Source organism: Neoarius graeffei, chromosome 1, assembly GCF_027579695.1.
Source record: "Neoarius graeffei isolate fNeoGra1 chromosome 1, fNeoGra1.pri, whole genome shotgun sequence".
Taxonomy (NCBI): domain Eukaryota; kingdom Metazoa; phylum Chordata; class Actinopteri; order Siluriformes; family Ariidae; genus Neoarius; species Neoarius graeffei.
In genome coordinates, this window is record NC_083569.1 from 20,728,466 (window position 1) to 20,747,148 (window position 18,683).

At 43.1% G+C, this 18,683-nt stretch overlaps 6 non-coding genes across 6 annotated transcripts; 4 read left to right on the top strand and 2 right to left on the bottom strand.

Moving 5' to 3' along the window:
• The first annotated feature begins 4,664 nt into the window (after window positions 1-4,664).
• LOC132895757 (U5 spliceosomal RNA) lies at window positions 4,665-4,779 on the top strand. Its single transcript, XR_009655829.1, has one exon. It is a non-coding gene; the product is annotated as a U5 spliceosomal RNA (small nuclear RNA).
• Window positions 4,780-4,973: 194 nt separating this feature from the next.
• On the top strand, window positions 4,974-5,166 carry LOC132897605 (U2 spliceosomal RNA). The gene has a single exon (XR_009656348.1). It is a non-coding gene; the product is annotated as a U2 spliceosomal RNA (small nuclear RNA).
• A 3,081-nt stretch (window positions 5,167-8,247) lies between these two features.
• trnam-cau (transfer RNA methionine (anticodon CAU)) lies at window positions 8,248-8,319 on the top strand. Its single transcript has one exon. It is a non-coding gene; the product is annotated as a tRNA-Met (tRNA).
• Window positions 8,320-16,599: 8,280 nt separating this feature from the next.
• Window positions 16,600-16,782, bottom strand: LOC132898540 (U2 spliceosomal RNA). The gene has a single exon (XR_009656550.1). It is a non-coding gene; the product is annotated as a U2 spliceosomal RNA (small nuclear RNA).
• Window positions 16,783-16,970: 188 nt separating this feature from the next.
• Window positions 16,971-17,085, bottom strand: LOC132895720 (U5 spliceosomal RNA). The gene has a single exon (XR_009655816.1). It is a non-coding gene; the product is annotated as a U5 spliceosomal RNA (small nuclear RNA).
• Window positions 17,086-17,487: 402 nt separating this feature from the next.
• trnad-guc (transfer RNA aspartic acid (anticodon GUC)) lies at window positions 17,488-17,559 on the top strand. The gene has a single exon. It is a non-coding gene; the product is annotated as a tRNA-Asp (tRNA).
• Window positions 17,560-18,683: the final 1,124 nt, after the last annotated feature.

An 18,683-nucleotide genomic window follows, 5' to 3' on the forward strand; every position in this document is an offset into this window, starting at 1 on the left:
TCCAGCTGTTTTGGCTATAGCACACGCGGATGAAATGCAGAAAGGAGAAGAGAGAGGTTGTTGAGAGAGTTTATTGTGTTTCCAGGCAGTATTTGATGGAAGATGGATATGATGTGTTAATAGTAGCTGAAGATACAGTATTAACTGAACAGCGCACATTTTGATCATGTTGTGAGAGAATCTCATTCAGAGCCTAAAAATACAGAAAAAGTTTTGTGTAGCTTCCAGTAGTCTGAATGAGCATGCTGCTCCACAATGTGAGTGGTAAGATGGCAGTCAGATGGTTTCACTCCAAACAGCGCTCTAAACATGATTTAGCGAGGCTAGTGGAGCTCGTGGACACATTGCTTCTAAATTGTTGTAAACAGCCCTAAAGATGCCGAGTGTCAAGCATTTGGGTGTAAAATAAACCTGATCACTGATCATTTTATGTGACATGCTTTTGTTTTTATTCATGGAGAAACGAGATCTTTGTAGACGGCAAGAATCACACTGCAATGACAACAGGATTGTTTATTAGTATCTGTGTCAGTACTGAACATGTGTTATCGAGCCGAGTAGATTTAAGAAGAAGAAGAAGCCTTTATTTGTTACACGTACACTCAAGCACAGACTGAAGCACACAGTGAAATTTCTCCTGTGCATTTAACCCATCTGAAGCAGTGAACACACACAAGTGAGCATTGAGAACACAAACATACCCACAGCAGTGGCCAGCTATGCTACAGCACCCAAGGAGCAGTTGGGGTAAGGGTGAAGCGTTAAAAAAATGTTAGGAACATGTAACATCACCTTGTTAACATGCATACCAAGTTTCAAATCAGGATCATGAATAGTTTTAGATATATGGTCCAGAAACGAACACTGCTCTGAGAAACTAAGTCAAAATCAATTTTTTATATAAAAATTTGAAAAATACTTTTTTCAAAAATCCAAAATAGCAAAAGGCACCAGTTCACATTTTGCTTGATGTGTCTGACTACACTATACTATACTATACTATACTATACTATACTATACTATACTATACTATACTATACTATACTATAACACTGGCCACTAGGCGGTGTGTATGACTGGTAATTACTGACGCTGGCCACTAGGCGGTGTGTCATCTCATCTCATTATCTCTTGCCGCTTTATCCTGTTCTACAGGGTCGCAGGCAAGCTGGAGCCTATCCCAGCTGACTACGGGCGAAAGGCGGGGTACACCCTGGACAAGTCACCAGGTCATCACAGGGCTGACACATAGACACAGACAACCATTCACACTCACGGTCAATTTAGAGTCACCAGTTAACCTAACCTGCATGTCTTTGGACTGTGGGGGAAACCGGAGCACCCGGCAGAAACAGAGAGAACATGCAAACTCTGCACAGAAAGGCCCTCACTGGCCATGGGGCTCGAACCCAGATCTTCTTGCTGTGATGCAACAGCGCTAACCACTACACCACCGTGCCGCCTAGGCAGTGTGTATGACTGGTAATTACTGACACTGGCTACTAGGCGGGGGTGGCACGGTGGTGTAGTGGTTAGGACTGTCACCTCACAGCAACAAGGTCCTGGCTTTGAGCCCAGCGGCCGACGCGGGCCTTTCTGTGTGGAGTTTGCATGCTCTCCTCGTGTCTGCCTGGGTTTCCTTCGGGCGCTCTAGTTTCCCCCACAGTCCAAAGGCATGCAGGTTAAGTTAATTGGTGGCTCTAAATTGACCATAGGTGTGAATGGTTGTTTGTGTCTATGTGTGAGCCCTGCAATGACCTGGTGACTTGTCCAGGGTGTACCCCGCCTCTCACCCATAATCAGCTGGGATAGGCTCCAGCTTGCCTGTGACCGTGTAGAACAGGATAAGTGGCTACAGATAATGGATGGAAGGGCTACTCGGCGGTGTGTATGACTCGTAATTACTAACATTGGTATGGTGGCAGGCACACAGGACCGAAACCATCAGAAAACAACTTGATGGGTTTCTTTATGTATCCACACTCTATGCCTATGGGGGTCCACTCGCTTTTGGGTGCAGGAGCGCTGCTATTACGTGCATTATTCATTTTGATAACCGTGTAATAAGGACCTGAAAAATATGTTCATCTTTTACGAACAAACTCTAGAAAACTCTTTAATGGTCTTTCATAACACAATTTCTTAATATTAGTATGTTGATAATGACGATGTTGAGTGTTTTAAATATTTCCTCAATTGCACTTTTTTTAACGAAACCTCAATTGTCTTTTCAAAGTCAAAGCTTTACTCCCCAGAGCTACATGCGCTGAATTCGGACGAGGAGTCGGTTCCCAGGAGGTTCTAATCCCACTAGGTCTTGATCCTGGGTTTTCGTACCAGGCAGGGTATTCATTGTATGATATTTTGTTTTCAAAATGATATTATTTTTCCAAGATGTTTTTTTTTGTATTCTTATCTCAGCAATGCGCACGGTGGTGTAGTGGTTAGCGCTGTCACCTCACAGCAAGAAGGTCCTGGGTTCGAGCCCCATGGCTGGTGAGGGCCTTTCTGTGTGGAGTTTCCATGTTCTCCCCGTGTCTGCGTGGGTTTCCTCCGGGTGCTCCGGTTTCCCCCACAGTCCAAAGACATGCAGGTTAGGTTAACTGGTGACTCTAAATTGACCGTAGGTGTGAATGGTTGTCTGTGTTTATGTGTCAGCCCTGTGATGACCTGGTGACTTGTCCAGGGTGTACCCCGCCTTTCGCCCGTAGTCAGCTGGGATAGGCTCCAGCTTGCCTGTGACCCTGTAGAACAGGATAAAGCGGCGAGAGTAGATGAGATGAGATCTAAGCAATGGTGAAATCGAATTTGTAAATAAAATCACTGCCTTGACTCTACTCATCAGGCCAGAGCTATTCTCTTTCTGTGTCTGTTTTGAACAACATAAGGAAACAGTAATGTAACTATAATGGTAAAGAAATAAAACAAAAGAGGCTGGCTATGATATAAGAAAATTCTACAACCCAGAAACAGATGGGAGCTCTGCTTTTAGGCAGTGCCTCAATCTATATACAGAGGCTCCAACTCTCCCGCCGTGAGTGGGAGATCTCCCGCTTTAGGGAACATTTAGAAAATCCTCCCGACCTCCCGCTGACAACATAAAAATTTCCCGCCCGCACTTACTACACATTATTAATTAAAAAAATATATAACTTGATACATTTATGTTGACGAAAATTAATAGTTGACTTTCTGCTTTTCATGTGTCTGACATTGTATGGGTGGACTCAAGTGTGTACCCCGTGGTATATGCCAATTCCCCGGTCAGTACACTGATCGGCGTAACGGGGGGATTGGAGTGAATGCCGGAGGCATGCGCATGCAGCTCAAGCGCGCATATGAATGGAGCGAAATTTGGACGACCCTATATCTGACAAGGTTAGATCACCAGACCAGACGTTAGATTCTAACGAACTTGTCTGACTTTTTTTGTCTGATTTTTACTAACTTAGACTTAGAAGAACATCATCAGAGGGTCTACCATTGGCAATTTATAATAGTCATATTTGACATTAACATTGACTTTAGGCATATTAAAGTATGGTCTATAGTCACTGGATTTATCTAGATCTGTTACTATTAATAAGATTTAATTGACACGAAATGTGGTGAATCATTTATATATATATATATATACAGGTATATATACATATGCTCAAGGGCACTTCAGCCCAAAGCCACCCCATGTTAACCCAACCACATGTCTTTGAACCGTGGGGTTAACCAGAGCTGACACAGGGAGAACACGCAAACTCCACACAGAAAGGCCCCCACCAGCCGCTGGGCTCAAACCCAGAACCTTCTTGCTGTGAGGCGACAGTGTGAACCACTACATCCCCCTGCTGCCCAAGTTAATACATTTTTAAAGTCTCCCTGTCAGGAAATTAAACCCCTGTCTTCTGCGTGACAGGCAGAGATACTGTCCACTATACTAACGAGGATGACACAATAACCCTCATTTATCAATCTAACGTAGAAACCAGAGTAGATCAAAGTGTAGAAATCACCATATGACAGGGTTCATGTGTGATTCATGAAACGTTTGTATCTTGCCAATCACAGCGTAAGAATGATTGGGCATTGATAAATGTTGAGGGTGAAAACCATTGTCATTTAAATATCACAATCCTAAATATTATCGGTTTAGAGGCGTTGCTCCTTGACTTTACGACATGGAGAGGTGTAATATGGTCAAGAAGAGAAACTTATCTGCCCTCAGAATAGAAGCTTTAACATCACAAATCCGATGGAATAAATTATTTCTATTTGGCAGCCTGAATAGTAGCATCACAGGAAGGCAGGAAAATGTGGTATGGAAAGCACTTACTGCTGTGGTCAACAGCGTTCCTGGCAATAATCAAACTCCAGCTGATGTTTTCATATTTAATTTATAGGCCTACTTCCGTGATATTGGACAGATCACACAGCACTCAACTGTTCCTTTTCAAAATTCATCACCCCCCACCCCGCTTGCTTATCTATCTATCGATCGATCTATCTTTCTTTCTTTCTTTCAAAAAAGTTTGTTGGTCAGACATTTCTCTGCCTGTGTGCAATCGCTAGCAAAGCTGTAAAGGTGTGAGAGATTGGCCCAGGCCACCTTACCCTATACCAGCTTTCTGCACCTCCAATCCAGTGTCACTAACCTGATCCAGTGTTAAGTGTAGATCAGGTTTCTCTTCATTGACGCATGAATCTTTTGCCTTTTACTAAAGATTTCTGTGGAGAGAAATGTTAATGAGTTCAACATATTTTTGCAGGCTTTGCTCTGACGGAGCTGAACATTTTTGGTCAACAAATGTTAGAACTATTGATCTTTTTGCGTTGAAGCACTCGCCTCTCTCACACACCCCACAAGCCGATGTCTCTCTTCAAAATGATCCAGCTGTTGGTGGCGGAGTCTACCTGTGTTTACCTTTCTGGATTTTAATATTTGGAAGTGGTATATTTAAAGCTATTGACTGCAGTAAATTATCACTTCTCAGCCTTTTGGTTAAGATCAAGTGTAGTAGGTGTTCTTATCAGTTTAATATCTGATATGTTCTCTAAATAAGGATATTATATCAAGCGAATTTTTTTTTAGAATGGTTGGTTGGAATAGGGGCTTGTTCTTTTGGCTACAGCCATCAACATGATGTTATAGTACCTCCAGGAATGGTACCTTTGTTCAAAAAAAAGTATTTTTTTCTTTATTTAACACACTCTTTTTAAATGAAATTGATGAATGGGTTTTTTAGAGTAGTGAGTTAAAATAGGAATTTGGTTCTTTTATTCTATATGTTCATGTGGTATTATAGTGGATTTAGGAATAGTTACCTTATTTTAGAAAAGAAAGAAAAAAATCTTTATTTTACCTGCCCTAACTTTTTCCTTATTTTCTGGTTTTCTCCATGTTCAACAACACAGGTGTAGAATTGGGTGTGGGTGGTATGGGCGTGTCCCTACTAATATTTCTGATTGAAGAAAAAAATCCCGCCCCATGCGCGGGACACAAAGGGTTACTGTAGGTTTCCATTGGGCGAAACACCACGCCCAATTCGCTCATGAATATTCACTCTGGGGGCGTAGTCACGAAAACAGCAAGCCCATGTCAATTAGCAAGTGCGGTTGCAGTGCAGTGAGCGGCTGCTCGCGAGCAAACTGTCCTTGAGGAATGTAGTGTTAGATTAGCTTGTAAAATGAATCAGTTAACAACAGTTCGGATTCAGTGTGTAAAAACGACAACATGCGAATATGACTGTTTTCTAAGTTTATGTGGCCTGTAAATAACAATCCGACAAAAACTGGAGTTCATTAAGGTCACAAAGACATTATTAAATCATATCAGATTGTGCTAATGTTGGCTAATATTGCACCGAGTCTTGTTTGTGAAGTGCCTGCAAACTTTAGCAGCCCGCTAACCCTGAATTTGAAGCGCTTCAGTTAAGACCTGCAGAGCCCTGACCAAGTTCCTGTAACATGACACATGTAAACAACAACAACCCGATGGTGATGTGGACATTGTTCGCGGCCCAGACACCTTTTAATCAAATCAAACATTTTCACGGAATCAGCAAAACAGCCTCCGCCATCTTGATCAGAAATGTTTGGTTCCTCCGCCTCTCTTTTGAAAACTTTTTTTAAGCATGTTCTGAATTGAAGAAACACATTTTACTCAATTTCCCTCGACCAGAACACTATGTGCGCTTCAGCAGAACCCTGTCCCTCCCTCCGCTCTGGGCTCAAGGACACAACAGAAGGGCAATAATATACACTTTCTGCTTGTAGCTTTTGAACCGTTCGCCCGCCCTTTGGCGTGTCTTCACAAAACCTGGCTAAGCGCGCTGCATCACTCTCACAGTTCCCCCAGGGGAACTGTTGTCTCTAGTTATTATTAGTGATGCAGTGCACAGCACGCGTCACTATTGTTCGTAACAACAACCAATCAGAATTCAGATACATTCTGTTGCCAAGTAAAATTATAACCTTCCAACATATCAAAAAAGTTCTCGAGTGCTCATGCTATTTTACCGTTCGACCAATCACTATACACATAGTGTATAGTGAATGGTCTAACGGTAAAATAGCACGAGCTATTTTACCGTGAGACCAATATTATGGTCTACCCATAATACTGAAATGTCATTACGTTGCAAGCGTTTGACTTTGGGGCAGACCCAGCAAATTATTTCAAACTGAGCAAACACAAAAGAAGTTTCTGTCGCAGAGATGAGAGACGGCCGAGGAACGAACCTAGCTATTTTTGAGTGGCTGCCCTTTTTCGTCCTGTTGTGACAGAGCCCCAGTGGCCTAATGGATAAGGCAGTGGTCTCCTAAGCCAGGGACTATGGGTTCGAGTCCCACCGGGGGTTTGAGGTCAGCAGAGTGGCGCAGCGGGAGCGTGCTGGGCCCATAACCCAGAGGCCGATGGATCGAAACCATCCTCTGCTAGCTGATGATCTTTTTACTCCAACGTTTTCCAGAAGGCAGCTATTGCAGGCTCCAGACCCACAGAAAGTGAGAGGTCAGCAGCGGGAGTGTGCCGGGCCCGGAGGTTGATGGATCGAAACCATCTTCTGTCGAGTCTGCCAAATTTTACTCCAACGTTTTCCGTGACCCAGTGATTGTGGGTTCGAGACCCGTGTGGGGTGTGCAGAGTGGCACACCGGAAGCGCGCTGGGCCCAGAGCCCAGACGCCGACACAGCCCGCTGCTCTTTCTAGCCACTTTTCTTCCCAAAATTCCCAGCAGAGGCAATAAACGTCATCTGTCTTACTAGAAATTTGGTGGCTGGCCTCGAAAATTGTCCATCAGGAGGCCTGATTTTCAGTGCTCTGTCACTAGTTTGCCATTGGTCAGTGCTTTGTATCACGCAGACAGGCAAATAGGCATTATGGGAGTGAAATAAGGCCCACCGCATCTACCAATTGTTGTCACAGTATGTTACCCATGTGTACGACTCACAGATCAGAGCTCTTTGGGTAGCAAAGATCCTGGTCAGTGAATCAGGAAAAATCAGAGTGATTTCATGGTTTTCTAACTTTTTTCCACATGTTCTTCTTAAGCACAAGACATAAAATGTAATTAATCAAGTGCCCTGAATTGTACACATACAGTCGTTCATTTTCTGTACCCATGAGCTATCTCAGGGGTAACCCAGACACATTAACACCTCTGGGCTATTCAGAGTCTTCGCTTGACCTTCTCTAGGTCTAGGGACTGGGGCAGGAACCCGGAGCACCCGGTGCCAATCCTCACAGGCACGAAGAGAGCATGCATGCTCCAGGCATAAAGGCTGCCGGTCACCCACTAGGCTCAAGCCCAGACCCTGCTCGGTGTGAGTTGACACTGCTAACCACCGCAACATTATGCGGCCTATGTAAATTCAGTACAAAGCTGTGCTTTCCAGTGTAAAATTGCTTGGCTACGACTGGCAGTGTACATGCTTCCAAAGAAAAGTCTACTTACTTAAGTCGGGGTAAAATGCCTTGTGAGCAATTTGTGACTGGAATGAGGACGTGCTGACATTAAAGCCGGACGTTGCAAGCGTTTGACTTTGGTGCAGACCCAGCAAATTATTTCAAACTGAGCAAACACAAAAGAAGTTTCTGTCACGGAGATGAGAGACGGCCGAGGAACGAGCCTAGCTATTTTTGAGTGGCTGCCCTTTTTCTTCCGCTCATGGCAGAGCCCCAGTAGCCTAATGGATAAGGCACTGGTCTCCTAAGCCAGGGACTGTGGGTTTGAGTCCCACCTGGCATGTGAGGTCAGCAGAGTGGCGCAGCGGGAGCGTGCTGGGCCCATAACCCAGAGGCCGATGGATCGAAACCATCCTCTGCTAGCTGGTGATCTTTTTACTCCAATGTTTTCCAGAAGACAGCTATTGCAGGCGAGGAGTGGGCAAGGAGATGTTCTGATTATTTAACAGATTGTCAGCTACACAAGAAATCCTGCATCAGCCAGCCCCAGGATGTTTGTGCACCGCCACCAGCCTTCCATCCCCTGCCCCTGTGGTTTGAGGAAGTGCATGCCAAGGATGGTTTCGGCCGTGGACCTCCACTGTGCATTTGGATGTGTTCCACTTCATGAGGCGGTTCGCTGACGGTCTCACCACAGAACACCATCCACTGTATGGTACGTTCTGTTCTAAATTGTCAAGCACAATTTTTGAGTGGGACAAGCAGGATATCTGTCATCTGAAGGAGGCCAAGCAGGCAGAGCTGAAGAAGAAACATCCTGGCTATGAGCCAACAGATGCTCAGGTGTTGGCAACCATCAGCACAAGTGAGCTAGCGAGGCACTGCCGCAGGAGAACCCGAGGGGTAGAAGAGACCCGTGCACTCATCAAAAGTCTGCTTGACTCCATGTGGCAGCTGGTGGACAGCACTGGACTGCACCTCATCAATCACAAGAGCATGCCTCGAGTGTGGGAGATACAGCAGAAACACCTTGCCTGCATCCAGGATCCACCAGGAGTGCAACTGTACACCAACATTGGGTCAGGGGTGGAGAAAGGGGACAAGACACTTGACACTATTTTTTCCTCTTTTTCTCTTCTTTTCCCCTTTCTTTCCCCCATTTTCTTATTTTTCTTTTTTCTTTTCTTCCCCCCTTCTTACAGTCCATTATGCCCCTCACCTGGCCGGGAAGGCAGCTATGCCAGCCACTATACCACCAACGCTGCATGCCTACCCTGGGGACACATGCCTAAGTGCCATTGCTTCTGTATTTGAGGCCCAGCACTGCAAAAAATGCCCTCTAAAAAATAAGAAAAATATATAGTGTTTTAGGGGGGAAATCACTTATTTTAAGCAAAATAATCTGCCAGTGCAGCAAGATAATGGGACTTGGTAAGATTTCTTAAAACAAGAAAAAAATATGCAAGTAGTAAGCATACCAAAAATCTTAAATTAAGCATAAAAAGCTAGTTTTTATTTTACTTGTTAAGATTTTCTCTCTTATTATAAGCCATTTCTTCTGATTTTCAGTAATTATTGCTTAGAAACCAATTTCATCTGAGCAAATATTGCTCAAAATTAGAATTTAATAGGCTTAAAAACAAGGCAAATGTGCTTGATTCCAGCTTATTTAAAGGCTCAAAACAAATTGGTTTTTCTTAGCTAGAATAAATTTCCTGTTTAGGTGTGATGAATGTAGGGGAAAAATAGACTGGACAAGAACTTCAGATCTGCATTTTTATTTTTATTATATCAACAAAATGCTGCAAAACACAAGTTGGCATGAGAGGCATAGCAGGCTATGGGGCAGCAAGGAATTAGAAGAGGGCCTTCAATGAACACAAAAATAAAACTTTGTTCTGTTTCACACAATGAATGTCTCAGGCACGCACACCTCACTCACATGCACTAGCTAAGAAAGGCCTACCCAGGGCTCGAAATTAACTTTTTTTCTTTGTGTCCCCCAGTGGTCCCGAATTCTGTGTTGTATTGTCCCGAATGGAAGCAATAGTGTCCCCATTTTTTTCCTCTCTGAAATAACCAGTGGTTAATATTATCATATGAAGTTACTATTATATTTGTAACTATGCGATTTTGAACCTTTTATATAATTTTTACAATAAGTCACAAAACACAAGTGACACATGTCCTATACATCATCTACTTCAAAATTACAGTTATTGCATTTTCAGTTTATTAAACTTTGGCGATCTCACTGTATGAATAGATACCCATTTATTTAAAGGGGCCAACTAGCTCATTCAGAAAATGTTTCAACTCACTACATCTGCAGTACACTTTAGTTGAAAATAAGACCCCTTTTATGTTCATTTCATCTATTTGTACCTTGAATATCTGTTGGCATTTATAAGCCCAACTTATCATTTTCACCATTACCGTTATCCATTTTTATGTAATATACCTGTTGCCCCATTCAGAGATGTTTTGAAAGCCATCAGCCATACCATCAATAGATGCAATGCCCTTGAGCAAGGCACCTACCCCCCAACATTGCTACAGGGACTGTAACACTGTAAAAAACCGTAAAGTCACTTTGGATAAAAGTGTCATATCATATAAGTGCAAACAAAGCAATGTAATCCAAGTTTTTTTTTTATTGTAACCTTTAGTCATAGAAATCATTTACATTATTTACAGTGCTTAATTTCATTTTCTTTGACCTAGATAAATTTCCCATTCATTTCTATGGAATTATTTGAAAAACTACACACATTTTCAAACATCCGCTGCTCTGGCATGCTTTCACCTAGAGACATGATTCAAACTTTAAAACGTAGAGAAACTTCTGGATCTGGCATTCAACTTTTTGCTAGGTTCTATACTTTTGGCTCAGTCCCGGCTCAAACACCATGTGGGTTCCTGGAGAAATTCCGGCTTTATAATGGGTGTTTATTGCGTTACACACCAGTGGAGCTCGTTAAGTTAGAGTGTAGAGAGCTTGGAAAAATAGCTCAAACTTTCTCATTTAAACTGTGTTTTCAGCCCCAATTTTCACTCTACACACACAATTTTCTCAAAAGTAGTAGTCACACTTGTCCTGATTCACACAATGTGTCTACCTACACGATAGGACTTGCAGTTTTTGAATGAGAAGCCTGAAAGTGAGGAGAGGGCAGGCGCGCAGCCCCATAGTCTGCCATTATAAACGTGGCTGCGCTTTGACTGTTAAATCAGAAAAGCCACTCGTTTTTAACTCGCTCTAGTGACCTCAATTTTTACACTACAGACAAAAACAGTACATCAGTGTGTTCAGGAGACCCTTGTGGCACTCAATGTGAAATAAATTTGTGAATATCTCCTTCCGTTTTCGTGTAAACCCCCGTTGTTTGGAGGGAGCGCACTGACGGAAAGCTGCCCTTTTTGTGTGCCCCTCCCCCACCCGCGCGCTGAGCAGAGAGAGACAAAAATACAGTCCAGCTCAGCTCCGGCAACTGTGACTGCTACGCGCACTGCATCACTCTCACGATTTCCCCCGGGGGAATTGTCGTCTCTAGATCTATTTTTTTCCATTGTCCCGGGATTGTCCCAGATATGATAATTTTGTGTCCCGATGACATTTTTTATGGTCCCCGGGACATCGGGACACCGTTAGTTTCGAGCGCTGGGCCTACCAGTCAGCTTTGGCACATTTAAAGGCCGTGGTTTGGTCTTTCTCATGAATCTTATCACCCAAGACCTCGGTCTGAAGGATCGAAAGAACAGATGCCACACATTTCGGGTACGTCATATGAAAAGTGTAGTAGTACGCCATGATGTATAGGACGGATTCCCCAAGACTGCTCCTAGGGAATGATGTGACAGGAGCATTTCCAGCGCAGAAAAAGCAGTCTCCCTCTCCCACTAGGACAAACGGTGTGGCGAGTGGCCGTCTTCTTAGGTATACGCCTGGGTCCTCTGTGGGCTGAACATTAACACACAGTATTACTTAAATCCAGCCTCCTCCAGACACATACTGGATTAACTCAAACCTGCAAATAGAAATAACAAATAGAAAGTTGCAGAAGGTTATGGAATAAATTTTATTTACCGGTAGAACATGAATGAGTGCCTCTGATAGAGATGCCATCTTCTTTGGTGCGGGGTAACCGGAAGGGAACATAGCTGGCAGTGAGATGATTAGATGGCTTGCTCATCTACGGGGGGGGGAAGTAATTTGAATTACTCACAATTACTCAACAATAAACAGTGACAAGCCATCATCATGAAATTGGCCATTTCAGAAGGATTCCAAACCCTTACCAGCAGGAAGTCCCAGCGGGGGCTTCAGTGCCTTCTTGTAGACGCCATAAAAGGTGAGTTTGGTTCTGAAGTCTGCCCAACGCTCCCTCAGCTCTTTCACATAGTGCATGTTGTCCTTCGCAACTATTCGTCGCAGCTCATCAAGAACCTAGGCATTTTATTGCAAAAAAAGTGGGTAAACACAACTCATGTTTTAACATACAGAGCTATAATTGTAATGAACATTAATTTTAAATGAAATTAGCAGGTACACAGATGAGTAAAGCAACACCACATTAACTTAATTTACATTCAAGCATTATCATTCTTACCTTTTAAGATGTTGATGGCCACACTGTCTAATTTTTCCATGACATCCATATTCCTGTTGTGAGCAAAGCAGTTTATTTTCAACAACTCATTTTAGACACTAATTTACCATCTTTTTCAAAACATGCAAGCCATATATTGGGCGGAGAATAGTGCAAAGTCACCCTATCGGATTTTTAACCAGGCAGAATTATTGTTTGGGGAAAGTATCCAATTAACACTTGACACATACAGCATGTCTGTAAGTCGGAATATAGCCGCATTACTGTACACCAGAAACGACCAAAGCAATGGAAGTTATTATTTCTCTCTGGAGAGCCGGCGAACTCAGCGACCAAAGCGAATTCGCCGGGGGCGAAGCGAAATGGGCGACCAGAGCGAATTTCAGAAGTTAAAAGTCAGTTAATATTATGTAATGAACTATGACACGGTTCAGCGAAAACCAATTGGAATGTTCATATCTTCGAATGTCCCAGGCTGACAAGCCAGAGCCGTTCTGTGATTAGCTAAATCAAACATGTCAATATCACGTCCAGAGCGAATTCATGGCGAAACTTCTTCAACGACCTCAGCTACTTGGTCGCTTTGGTCGTTTCTGGTGTACACGTACAGTTACTCAAAACAATCAATTGTATGTTCAGACCGAAAACGACCAAAGCGTGGTCAAGGACGCTGAAGAAGTTTCGCCATGAACTGGCTTCATTCGCTCTCAACGTGATATTGACATGTTTGATTTAGGTAATCACAGAATGGCTCTGGTTTGTCAACATGGGACATTCGAAGATATTAACATTCCAATTGGATTTCGCCAAACCGAGGAAAGAAATGCACCAGATATAACATTACACCGCCCAATGCTGATTGCTAAATCTCCGCTTAGCATGCTGTAAGCACAAAAATTAGTCTAGGAATTTACCATTTAGCTTAAGAACAATTACTTGTAATAAGGCACGAACACAACACTCACTATATATAGGCCTACTATAGAGATCTTGCATGTGACGTCACAGCCGATCCAGATTGTGACGGATGCCATCGTGTCGGTCAAACGCCATATTCCGCCTTCTACTTCTACTTCTGGTTCTACTTCTACTTTTACTTCTACCTTATCTTCTGGAAAACCCTACTATATACAATTCTACTACAACGGCTGTAGCTACAAGCTCTCCCTACCTGTGCATGGTTTTTGTTTTTTGTGTGTATTTTTGCATGTTGTTCGTCTGTACCGGACTTCAATATCCACTACAACCGTATGGACTTACTGGACATTGGTTTCCAGCAGAAAATGACGGTTTGTAGCGATTTCCATCGCATGCACAACCTTCCGGACGAGAAAAAAAAAAACATTCCGGACGAGACCAGATTGCGAGACCAGCGGGGTCTCCGTGGATTGTTATCGGAAGCAAAGCGAAGGAGGCAGCGCCAGGAGCCGAAGCAAAAGCGAGGCTGCAGGCAGAGCCGGCCTGCTGACTAAGCTCAGAAAACAGCCAGTCAAATCTCCACTGCCAAGCCTCTACCTCTCCAACGCCAGATCCATGTAAACAACACGGACGATTTGGAATTACCTTATTCTATTCTATAATCGGCTGGACTTACCCATCCAGTGAGGATCATTTTCTTGTTTACAAGATGCCACATCTGAGTCGCTGACAAATCCTGAATTTCTGTAAAGATAACTGTCCAGAGATTTATAAGCACGCAGTGCTTCACCACTGAACAGTGAGGGAAAGTTGATGAGGTAATCATACAGGTCCGGGTATTCAGCTGGCAGTTCAAAATCCGGTCGTGAAAACTCCGTCCGGAAAGCCATAAGGGTCACAAATCTGTAATCGTTTATTTTAGACATATATCTAGTTATCTGTTCATTAGAAAAATGAGCCGTGTAGTCCGTCGGTTGAAATTGATCCATTCTGTACATGAGTGCAGCAGTATTCAGCTGTGTTTTTGACCGACACGATGGCGGTTGTGTACTTTCCGGTCACGTGACTGCAAGATCTCTATAAAACTGACCAGTGGCGCACCATCTGCAAACCCGAGAGCAGAGTCCGTCTCTGAGCGGAGTGATGTCCATGTGTGTGTGGGGGGGGGGACTAGCGGACTGAAGTCACGTGTCATGCAGATGGGTCCCTAACTCGCTAACATGCAGACCAAAGGCAAAACCTAGAGCTTATACTAAGGGCAGTGGCGATCCTAGAGTGATTTACTCCCCGGGCGAAACCCCCTGCTGGCGCCCCCCCCGCCCGTCTTTTTTTTCGGGGTTTTTTTTGGGGGGGGACTTTTTTTGGGGGGACCGGTTTTTTTTTTTGCGCCCACGCTCGTGCCCCCCCCCGCATTGGGCTCTGTATTAGCCAACAGAATGTTAACAGCTTTACATGGTCGTTTAAACATTTCTCGTTGTGTGTTGTACGTCGCGGACACGGCCCGTTATAAATTTGCTGTTACCAGAATGGCAATGATCAAGTCGTAATGTATTACTTAAGACTCTGTGTAATGTCATAGTAGTGTAGTACTATGGTAGTAAAGTCTTTTTGATGACTAGTACAACGTTCCGCTGGCGGGATTGTGCATATTATGGGGCTACGACAAGTTAGGCACACACACACACACACACTGATGACGTCACCTGCGCAACTTTGGTATAGAGGGCTACCGCATGACGTCACCGCGCCGCGAGATTTTGTTAAGTGCCATATTGGAAGACCAAGTACACATCTATGCAAGTACATACATTCATAAAACAAACTACACCTGAAATGTAGCCAGGGCCGATTCTGCCCTAATCTGGACCCGGGTGCAACATCGCGCACCCCCCCCCAAAAAAAACACCAGTCTAAATCAGGACAACCATCACATAACTATAACTATAAACATTTTATATCAACTATTTTAACTAAATGGGCTATAATAAATAAGCCTGCAGGCAGCCACGGCGGGCTGCCTCAGAAAACTAACCATTTGTCCTACCTTAAAACTCGTTTTGCATTTTCTGCCTCCTTTTTTGTATTTTCGACCCTCCGTTTATTTTCTTTCCTTTTCTGAAAACCCGATTTGTGTCCAGACATTTTGTTCTGCTACCAACGAACTAACTCGTCAGGTCTCGTCTCTCGAGCCCGCGATGATTCCCGTGGGAAGGGCAACAATTGATACATTTTTACAAACAGCCAATAAACAGCCAATAGGGAGGTTGCAACGTTCAGGCTCTCCTTTGCTCAGAGACACTCAGTAATGCACTTATTCTCTGTCTCCTGGCAGAAAGCTCCTTGGTTTGCTTGTGTCTCAATCACAGCTGGTATTCTGTAGAAAGACTTCTTTTCACCTTTCCCATCAGCTTTGTTAGAACCCTAACACAGCACAAAAGTTTACCATTGTAGGTTTATGATGAATCAAGTGCCTCGTGGGTTTAAATTCCGCGCGCTGCCGTTATTTCCGCCTAATCACGAGTTTGTTGGTCTTCCAATATGGCGCAGGGTTTGTTTACTTCCGGTTTCCGGTGACGTCAGTGAAAAGGGTATATTGGGCTTCCCCATCCAAAATGTTCACACACACACACACACACACGCCCGTCTTGTTTTTTTTTTTTTTTCGTGGTTTTTTTTTGAGGGGACCTTTTTTTGGGGGGGAAGGCAGCCCCCAGGACCGCCCCTGACTAAGGGATTCACGCTGCTATTCTGCCCGACCGTTGCCAACAAAAGACAGCGTATGCATGTATAAAATGTAATTAGCTGTGTACAATAAATCATGCGAGGTTACCACATAAGGCGAACATGTACCGTATGTGGTCTCCCCGTCAGGAAGTCCAGCAGCCAGTTGCACAGGGAGGTGTTGAGTCCCAGCTGGTCCAGTTTGTGAATGAGCTGCTGAGGAATGATTGTGTTGAATGCTGAGCTAAAATCTATGAACAGCATTCTGACATACGAGTCTTTTGAGTCTTATTCTTTCTTTTTTAAAATAAAGTAACCATTCCTAAATCTATTATAATACCATATGAGAGTACAAAATAAAAGGACCAAATTCCTATTTTTTATTCTCTAAAAAAAAACCCTTTTTTCAATTTCATTTAAAAACCGCGTTAAATAAGAAAAAAAAAAAAACTTATTTCCTAGACCATACGACATGCTACAATATCAGATTGGTATATGGAGCCGAAAGAGCAAACTCCTATCCTAGCTCCTTACTTAAAAAAAATCTGCTTGATATAACGCTCTCGTTTAAAGAACAAATCAAATTGATTAGAATAAATACTACACTTGACCCTGATTGAAATGCAGAGAAACGATAACTTACTGCAGCTAATGGCTTTAAATATACCACTTCCACATATTAAATTCCAGGAAGGTAAACACAGCTAGACTCCGCCCCCAACAGCTGGATCCTTTTGAAGAGAGACATCGCCTTTTGGAGCGTGTGGGAGATGCTTTCATGCAAAAAGATCAATAGTTCTAACATTCGTTGACTAAAAATGTTCAGCTCTTCCAGAGCAAAGCCTACAAAAATATACTAAGCTCATTAACATTTCTCTCCACAGAAATCTTTAGTAAAAAGCGAAAGATTTATGCGTCAATAAAGAGAAACCTGAGCTGCACTAAACACTGGATCAGGTTAGTGACACTGGATTGGAGGTGCAGAAAGCTGGTATAGGGTAAGGTGGCCTGGGCCAATCTCTTACACCTTTACAGCTTTATTAGCCATTGCACACAGGCAGAGAAATGTCTGACCAACGAGCTTTTTTGAAAGAAAGATCGATCGATCGATCGATCGATAGATAGATAGATAGATAGATAAGCAAGCGGGGTGGGGGGTGTTGAATTTTGAAAAGGAACAGTTGAGTGCTGTGTGATCTGTCCAATATCACGGATGTAGGCCTATAAATTAAATATGAAAACATCAGCTGGAGTTTGATTATTGACAGGAGCGCTGTTGACCCCAGCAGTAAGTGCTTTCCATACCACATTTTTTATTGATAAATGAGAGCTATTGAGTCATCCTCGTTAGTATAGTGGACAGTATCTCCGCCTGTCACGCGGAAGACCGGGGTTCGATTCCCCGACGGGGAGGCTTTAAAATTTATTAACTTGCGCAGCAGGGGGATGGAGTGGTTCGCACTGCAAGAAGGTTCTGGGTTTGAGCCCAGCGGCTGGTGGGGGCCTTTCTGTGTGGAGTTTGCGTGTTCTCCCTGTGTCAGCTCTGGTTAACCCCACAGTTCAAAGACATGTAGTTCGGGTAACGTGGGGTGGTGTTGGGCTGAAGTGCCCTTGAGTGTATGCATATATAAAATGTTTGTGTATATATATGAATGACCACATTTTGTGTCAATTAAATCTTATTAATAGTAACAGATCTAGATAAATCCAGTAACTATAGACCATACTTTAATACGCCTAAAGTCAATGTCGATTATGACTATTATGAATTGCCAATGGTAGACCCTCTGATGATGTTCTTCTAATATTCTATTTCTAAGTTGAGTAAAAGTCAGACAAAAAAAAAAGTTTTCTGTGTTTTTAGCTTTTAGGTAAATATCAGAAAATTGAGTTAGCTAATTTAATGGATGCCCGCTAACATATCTTTGCGCATGGAGTGTTAGCAAACCTCCCTCGTGATAGTGAGAACTGGCAGCCTGGATTTTTCCATTGGCTCGCGCTCTTCACCCCCAATCCAATGTTGCTTTGGTCGGTCAAAGTTATGAGGTTGCTGTGGGGTACTAAGACTAGACTAAATAACAAAATTAAATGATTCAGACATCCCTAGTCTCCCGGACGCTCTGGGAGTCTCCCCAGGAGCATGTAGACAGAGACAGGAAAGGCAGGAGAAACTTGATCTAAGTCTTATTTGGAAAGTTGTAAATTAAATTGGAATGACTGGCTATTGCTGATATGTGGTTTGATGTTGTGACATGTCAGTAAGTGTAGCAAACAATTGATTTGATTGATGTAGATTTATGATGTGAAATGTAAAGAACTATTGTTAATATGTGAATTGATGGTGTGAGATGTAAACAAGTAATGCAAATAATACGGTAGATTGATGAGATGTAAATACTATTGCTAATATGTGAATTGGTGGTGTATATTGTGAATAGGTTTTACAAATTACAGTGTAGATTGATGGTGAAACGTAGGCGTAATAAGTTACCAATATGTGCATTGATGTGAGATATAAATAACTAGGCCATAAGCTG